The following is a 9,126-nucleotide window of genomic DNA, read 5'->3' as shown; positions in this document are numbered from 1 at the left end:
GTTGGCCAGCCTTCACTGGCTGTTTCGTCAACGTCAAGCCCCGTCCAGCATCGCTTCTGCTTCACCCTTTTTCCGGCACCTCCAGTCCAAAAAAAACGAGACTCACCATCTCGCTTATTCAAGCTTTGGTCGAAGTTTGTCGAAATAGTTCATACACAGTTCGAGTTCGTCGAGTTACAGCGCGTCGAGGTTGCCATTCGAACCCAGGTTCTTTGTTTGTATTGGAGAAAATTTGTGTTCATGCATTTTTTTTTAAAGTTTGCTGCTTTTTGAATTTTTCAAGTGAGTGTTTAGTTTAGTTTGAATCTATTTGTTTGTTATGATCAATTTCTTATTTTTGTTAAATCTGAAAGTAGGATTATTGTTAAAAATTGTTCAGTCAAAATAATTCCTGTTTTTTGTTGTTCATGGTATGATTTCAGTTTGCATCATTTCCGTTAATTGTGATTCATGTTGTTTCAGTTTATTTTTGTTGTTGATATTGTTGTCTCTTTGCTCATTCATTTTGGTCTAAGTTAACCCGGATTGGCTCCCAATATGGTTAACTTATTCCCGTTAATTTGAAGTTGTATGATTCACCTGTGTTCATGAGATTTGTTGTTGAAATTGGTTTAGAAATTGGTCATATTTGCTGTATTTTGGTTGAGATTGATTAGGTGATTGGTTATAGCTGATGGGGTAGTTTGGTAAATTGCAGTACGTTCAGGGGTAAAATGGTAATTGCAGTAAGGTCAGAGGGGTATTTTTGGAATTAAACATTTGAACAATTATTTAATATAATGGGGGACAAGACATAATGTAGTGGGGTGGGAATAATGTAATTATTTATGTTAAGCATGGAGGACAAGATGTAATGGGTTGGGGTTGATATAATTGTTTAATATAATGGGGGACAAGACATAATGTAGTGGGGTGAGAATAATGTAATTATTTATGTAAGCATGAGGGACAAGAGTTTAAAGTAAAGAAAACATTAAGTAGTGGGGAAAAGCATGCAATTGGGGGAAATATTTCGGGTTGGGGATTCAAGACAAGAGTCTTGTTATAATAGAGTCATTAGACACATTTTAGAGGGAGCTTTTAAGACTTGAGAGAAAAGAATTGAACTAAAAAGACTTACTTAGAAAGAGAGGAAGACATTCTGAAAATCCTAAGAGAGTGTTGGAGAGTTTAAAAAGAGAAAACAAAAAAACAAAGTGAGAAATGTGTTTAGTTTTCAAGTTTAATACACGCGTGGGTTGTTGCTGTTTAGTTTGTTTACAAACTTTTGGGTTTGTTCTATTAAGTTGTTCGGTTTTTCTTCAAAGTTTTCTAGGCCTTTAATCTGGGTCGAATTGCTGCTGGGTTGCTGTTGTTGCTGTGTATTTACACTACTGCTGCTTCTACTGATATTCATCTTCTTTCCTTGCTTTCCAAATACCAGGTACACAAACTGATACACTGGTTCATCTTGTAAGCCACTCGAAACATGAATGCAAAAATGAGAAAGATTTGAAGTTGTAGTTTAATGTAGTCTTTTCTTTCTTTTATTGTCTGTATATAGAACATTATATCCGTTATCCATGTAAACTCTTTAAATGACTCATTTTCGAAACTTGACTATAATAACTCGAAAGTATGTAAATAAAGTAGGACCTTTTCTTCATTTATTTTAGAAAATGAACTTAATAGAAAAAAATGCCGTCACTATAGGTCTATCCTTTTAAATAAAATGAGACGAGCCTCACCAAATAAAACGCACAGATTGCGGGGCCCTCACAAATTGTATGCTTTAATTATTTAGAACCCGGGATCGGCCGCTTAGCGAACTCCACGGCCTTAACCAAAAATAATAAATACGCTAATCGCTTTAGGCGCGCATTTTAATAATCTTATCTTCTTAAACTCGGGTGTGCATTTCATGCGACCCAAATCCAAATCCCAAAACATTGAATAAAAATGTGTTCCGAATTGCGGGTGCATTTCATGTGACGCAATCCAAAGACATGTTTTTAAACGATGTTCACATTCTTTTAAAATATAATAATAAAAGCGGTAAAGAAATAAAACTTGCACAAGAGCGCATAATTGTATAAAATCAGATAAACAAGTCGAATATGACAGTTGAGCGACCGTGCTAGAACCACGGAACTCGGGAATGCCTAACACCTTCTCCCGGGTTAACAAAATTCCTTATCCGGATTTCTGGTTCGCAGACTGTAATATGGAGTCATTCTTTTCCTCGATTCGGGATTAAATTGGTGACTTGGGACACCCTAAATCTCTCAAGTGGCGACTCTGAAATAAATAAACAAATCTCGTTTTGATTGTACTTTAATTGGAAAAACTCCTACACCCTTGCGGGGGCGGAAAAAGGAGGTGTGACAGCTCTGGCGACTCCGACCGATGTGCGCACAGTAGTGCGATACCCCAACAATGCAAAAGGCAACTTTTCATGCCACTGCCTGGAACTTTGAATCATTTTTCTCAGAATCTTTTTGATGTTCTTGTTCGCTGCTTCGACGATACCATTGGATTTAGGACGATAAGGAGTAGAGTTCCGATGCGTTATCTTGAATTGTTCACATATCTCCCTCATCAAATGACTATTCAAATTTGCAGCATTATCCGTAATGATAGTTGCAGGAATACCAAAACGGCAGATGAGGTTGGAATGCACAAAGTCTACTACAACTTTCTTGGTGACAGATTTGAAAGTAATTGCTTCGACCCACTTTGTGAAGTAGTCGATGGCGACCAATATAAATCTGTGCCCATTTGAAGCTTTCGGCTCAATCGACCCAATGACATCCATGCCCCAAGCAACAAACGGCTAAGGTGCTGACATGGGATGTAATTCTGTAGGCGGCGCATGAATCAAATCACCGTGCACCTGGCATTGATGACATTTTCGAACGAAACTGAAGTAGTCTTTTTCCATAGTCATCCAGTAATAACCCGCTCGAAGGATTTTCTTTGCCAAAACATACCCATTCATGTGGGGTTCGCACACTCCTGCGTGTATTTCATACATGATTCTTCTGGCCTCTTTGGCATCAACACATCTTAACAAGTTGAGATCCGGAGTCCTTTTGTACAAGACATCACCACTCAAGAAGAAACCACTTGCATGTCGTCTAATGGTTCTCTTTTGGTCTCCACTGGCTTGCTCAGGGTATTCTTTAGTTTTCAGAAATATTTTGATATTGTGATACCATAGCTGAATATTCGGTTCTACCTCAACCGTATTACAGTAATCGTGCCTTTCCCGGATTTGGATTTCCAATGGATCAATATGGGCATTGCTTGGGTATGGCAGCATCAAGGCCAAAGTAGCAAGTGCATCGACCAGTTCATTGTGACAACAAGGGATGTACCTAAACTCTATTGACTTAAACCGCTTGCTAAGATCTTCCACATATTGCCTGTAGGGAATAAGTTTGAAATTCGAGTCTCTCATTCTCCTTGGGCTTGTTAGATAATCAGATCTGAATCTCCCATGATTAACAATTCTTCGACATCTTGGTCAATTGCCATGTTCATACCCATAATACAGGTTTCATACTCGGCAGTGTTGTTTGTGCAGAAAAATCAAAGTCGGGTCGTGGCTGGATAATGCTGACCAGTGGGTGAGATCAAGATTGCCCCGATTCTAACACCTTTTGCGTTTATCGCTCCATCAAAAAACATTTTCCAAGCATTAGTATATTCGGATATTGCCTCAACTGAATTTACCTCTTCATCCGGGAGGTAGGTGCTCAAAGGTTGGTATTCATCATCAACCGGGTTTTCAGCCAGGTAATCTGCTAACGCCTGGGCTTTCGTTACTGTGCGAGTGACGTAGACTATGTCAAATTCAGTGAGTAGGATCTGCCACTTTGCTAACCTTCCCGTGGGCATTAGTTTCTGGAATATGTACTTTAAAGGGTCCAACCTCGTGATAAGATAAGTGGTGTAGGTCAACAAGTAATGCCTCAGCTTTTGAGCTACCCAGGTCAGAGCGCAACAAGTCCTCTCCAACAGAGTATATTTAGCCTCGTAGCTTGTGAATGTTTTGCTCAAATAGTAGATTGCTTGTTCTTTCCTCCCGGTCATGTCATGTTGCCCGAGGACACATCCAAAAGAACTCTCCAAGACTGTCAAATACAAGAACAAAGGCCTTCCCGGTTCAGGTGGGACCAAGACTGGCGGGTTCGACAAGTATTCTTTGATTTTGTCAAAAGCTTCTTGGCACTCATTTGTCCATTTGATTGCTGCATCTTTCTTTAACAACTTGAAAATTGGTTCACATGTGGACGTCAACTGAGCAATGAATCGGCTGATGTAGTTCAATCTTCCCAACAAGCTCATAACATCTTTCTTGGTTCTTGGAGGAGGCAAATCTCGAATGGACTTTATCTTTGTTGGGTCTAGCTCGATACCCCTCCGACTGACTATGAATCCCAAAAGTTTGCCAGATGGAACCCTAAATGCACATTTGGCTGGGTTTAGCTTCAGATCATATTTACGCAGCCGCTCAAAGAATTTTCTCAAATCCCAAACGTGGTCATCCTGGGTCCTGGACTTGATGATCACGTCATCCACATACACCTCTATCTCTTGGTGCATCATGTCATGAAAAATGGCAGTCATGGCTCTTATGTAAATTGCCCCGGTATTCTTCAGACCAAAAGGCATGACTCTATAACAGTATGTGCCCCAGGGTGTGGTAAAAGCCATCTTTTCTGCATCCTCTTCATCCATCAACACCTGGTGATATCCTGCGTAACAATCCACGAAGGATTGTATCTCATGTTTGGTGCCGTTATCAACAAGGATATAGATGATTGGCAAAGGAAAATTATCCTTAGGACTTGCTTTGTTCAGATCTCCGTAATCCACACACACTCAGGTTTTCCCGTCTTTCTTTGGCACATGAACTACATTGGCTAACCATGTGGTGTATCGGACCACTCGGATCACCCCCGCTTTCAACTATTTTGTGACCTCTTCTTTAATCTTGTCACTGATATCAGTTTTAAACTTTCTTTGTTTTTGCTGGACAGGGGGATAATCGGGGTAACTTGGCAACTTATGAACCACCAAATCAACACTTAGTCCTGGAATGTCATCGTATGACCAAGCAAACACATCTTTGAACTCAAATAAGAGTTGGATTAATGCGTCCCAGGTTTTCTCATATGTGCGGATGCTTATCTTGGTTTCCCTGACTTCATTAGAACTACCCAAATTAACCGGCTCAGTATCATTTAAGTTCGGCTTAGGTTTATTCTCAAACTGTTCCAATTCTCGATTTATTTCCCTAAAAGCCTCTTCTTCATCATATTCCGATTCTTGGTTCATTATTTCACAGTTAGACAACGTGTTTGGATCTGGGCATGACATGTCATGTTATTTAAAGCTGCATTATTAGAACTGAAAGAAGAAATAAAAGAGAAAAATAACAAAAATCAAAAAGAATAAAGAAAGATGAACGATGAAATATTGATTTCATTTCTTTGAATTTGAAGATAACAGGGTTTACATTGGAAATTAAAGATAGGAAACTAAAGAAAACATTCGAGTTACACCCTGAAATAACTCGCAATGCAGAAAAAGTGGCAGGACTAGACTACCGAGATTCCCGCCTGATTGGGAATGGAGTAGCCTTCCAATTTTGCAGTTTGGCACTGGGTCCCATGTATAACACCTCAGCGGTTCTTGAGCCTTCCTCTAGTTGGACCATGTGGGTTTCATACAGCATCTGTCTCATAGCCCTACAGATTTCTTCAATTTTCTCGGCCGTAAAGGCCTCATCTTCCTCTTCCTCATTGTATTTAGGCTTGACAAATGTCCTATAAAGATGCGGAATCGGCTGAGGCAAGACCCAACCATTGTTCTTTCTTTTATCCGCCCATTTTCCATCAGCTGATGTAGGTTGGAAACCTACCCCAAAGAACTTGTCACTAGCAGCGAGAGTGATAGGTTCGGCGATTCCTTGCAATGACTTCCCAAGCCCCTTCCCGGGTTTGTAACCACGTCTGATCATTTCTTTGGCCACCATAATTGATGCATTTGAAAGAAAGGGTTGAGGGCAAGGGTCTCCTTCTTCACATTGGTCCGCGACCACAATCTCAAAAGCCTAATAAACTATATGTTCACTTCCTTCTCTAGCTTCAAGATAAGAGACTGACGGGTCCCGATAAATCAATTTCTCATCTTCCCCGTGAACTACAATCTCCTGATCTTCATGTTCGAATTTCACCATCTGGTGGAGAGTAGAAGGCACAACCCCTGCTGCGTGAATCCACGACCTTCCCAAGAGAAAATTATAGGAAGTATCGATGTCCAAGACCTGAAAGGTCACCTCGAAGTCCACCGGGCTGATAGTCAGAACCAGATCAATCTCGCCTATTGTATCTCTCTTTATGCCATCAAAGGCATGCACACAGACGTTGTTGGGTTTGATTCTCTCAGTACTGATTTCCATCCGCTACAGAGTTGAGAGAGGGCAAATATACACCCCAAAACCACCATCTAGCATGACCCTTTTCACATAATACCCCTTGCATTTAATTGTCAGATGAAGGGCTTTGTTGTGTGCGGCCCCTTCCGGGGGAAAATAATTCTTGCTGAAAGAGATTTGATTGACTGCAAAAAACCTTTCTGCCATCCTCTCCAACTGTTCTACAGTTGTTTCAATGGGCATATATACTTCATTGAGAGTTTTGATCAACACTTTTTGATGTTCAATTGAATTTATTAGCAAAGACAACAAGGAGACTTGGGTAGGAGACTTTCGGAGCTGGTCGATTATCTCGTAGTCTGCCATTTTCATTTTCTGAAAGAACGCTTCTGCTTCTTCAGCACTCACTGGCTTCTTAGGTGGGAAACGCTTCTTTGTGGCATTATTCATTTCCTCCAGATTGAGGTACTTCTCAGTCGGGTTATTTTCCTTAACTTCTCCCGAGATCTCTTTGCCTTTGTAAGTTACTACCGCTTTGTTATAGTTCCATGGAACGACAGTGGGATCTGTCATGGGCTTTTGCGGCATGCGACCAATAACCACGGGCTCACTCAGCCTTGGTGGAACTATTGGCCCCCGCACCACATAGGTCCCCTTGGGCACATACATTTTAGCTCCCTTGTTTAGCTCAAACCTTCTAGGAGGACTCAATGACATCTGTTCTTTCTTGTGTCCTCGAGAAACATAGAGAACGACATCTTTGGAGGGCGCTGCCCCACTTTCAACTTCCACTTTCTTTTCTGTATTCTGGGGGGGTAGGTTTGCTCTTCTTCTCCCCTTGTCTTGTTTCGCGACTACTTTTGGCTTCTTTTCCACATCGGCTATGACAATGATGGCTTTTAGAGCTGGGTCAAACTCTCTATCTTCACAGATCATTCCAATAACTGGCCCATTAGTGTGGGCCGATAATGGATTGTTGGTTACATTAGGAACATCTTCGTCCTTTAGCACTATTCTCTTTTGTTCTATCAGATTTTCCACAGCCCTCTTTACGGTCCAACAGTCATCTGTATCATGCCCATCTGCCCCTGAATGGTAGGCACATCAAGTACCAGCTCTGTAAGCGGGCGACGCTGGGTTCTACCTGGTTTGGGGTACAGGCTGCAACAAACCCATCTAGACAAGTTTGGGGAACATGCTGGAATAAGACTCACCAATGGGTGTGAAGTTTGGTACCTTGGGTGGTTCCCGGGCACGGAAGTTGTTCTGTAGAGGTCGGGGATTATAGTGAGCTTGGTGAAGAGGTTGATTTCTGGGAAATAGAGCTTGATTTTGATTAAATTGTTGTTGTGCCCTAACGTAGGGTTGGGCATTCATTACTACGTATGGCTGAGGAACCATAGCATACGCCATATCTTGGTGGGGATAGTAATGTTGTGGGGTTCTTTCAGAGAAAAGAGGTCTGGATGGATGGGGCTTTCTTGCACTTGAAGGTGCCATTGCTGCTTCTTCCTTCTTCTTTCGATTTGCTCCTCATCCAGACCCGCCTTGGATTGCTTGTGAGGTAGCTCTTATAGCAGACTGACTCAAGATTTTCCCTATTTTCAACCTATTTTCAACCATTTTACTGATTTTGATGGCTTAGGCAAATGGCCTACCCATCGCAGACATCATATTTTGATAATAATCAGCCTCTTGGGCTTGAAGGAAGACACTGACCATCTCTGTTTCATTTATTAAAGGTTTGACTCTGGCTGCTTGTTCGCACCATTTGACAGCATATTCTCGGAAGCTTTCCGAGGACTTCTTCTTTAGATTTGATAATGAATTCCTGTCAGGGGCAATGTCGATGTTATATTGAAATTGCCTGACAAAGTCTCGAGCCAGGTCGTCCCAGATATTCCAGCGAGATATATCCTGATCCATATACCATTCCGAAGTGATGTCGACCAAACTCTCTCCAAAGTAGGCCATGAGAAGTTCTTCTTTTCTGCCCGCTCCCTGCAGTTGGTTGCAGTACCTTTTGAGGTGAGCAATGGGATCCCTATGCCCATTATATTTTTCAAACTTCGGGGTTTTGAAACCTAAGGGTAGATGTACGTGTGGGAACATGCACAGGTCAGCGTAAGATACGCTCTTCTACCCACTCAGACCCTATATATTTTTGAGACTTTTCTCTATACTTCTCATCTTTCTGGTAATCTCCTCTTGTTCAGGGGTTTTTGTGGTTTTCTCCTACCCTGCGGTAAACTCGTACTAAGGCGTCTAAGAGTAAGCATTGGTAGTAAACTGGGTTGGTTCCATTGGAAAAAATGGTGCTTGAAATGTGAACGAAGATGGATCGAAGCTAGGCCTGGGTAAAGCAGGTTGTGCCGTGGCTGAACAAGGTGGTGCGGTGAATATATTTGAAGCCACACTTGATGTTAACACCTAGGGGCGGGTCTCAGAAGGTGTTCCAGCAAAGTGGGCTGAAATGGTAGGATATCCCAATGGGGTATTTGGATAACTTATGGGGATGTTGGAGGTCCCACTTGCCCTGGGAAACAACTCAGGGAATCCGGGTATTGCACTTGGTGGTTCTTTTCCATTTGCCCAGGCGTCCCACATTTCCATCATGCGGAGACGTAGAATCCTATTTTCCTCAGCAGTCGCTGACTCAAAAGTTGGAATGGCCGAGATCAGACTATCCTCCGGAATAGGAA

Source organism: Nicotiana sylvestris, chromosome 11 (assembly GCF_000393655.2).
Source record: "Nicotiana sylvestris chromosome 11, ASM39365v2, whole genome shotgun sequence".
In the NCBI taxonomy this organism is placed as follows: domain Eukaryota; kingdom Viridiplantae; phylum Streptophyta; class Magnoliopsida; order Solanales; family Solanaceae; genus Nicotiana; species Nicotiana sylvestris.
Note: the sequence above shows the minus strand (reverse complement) of the source record.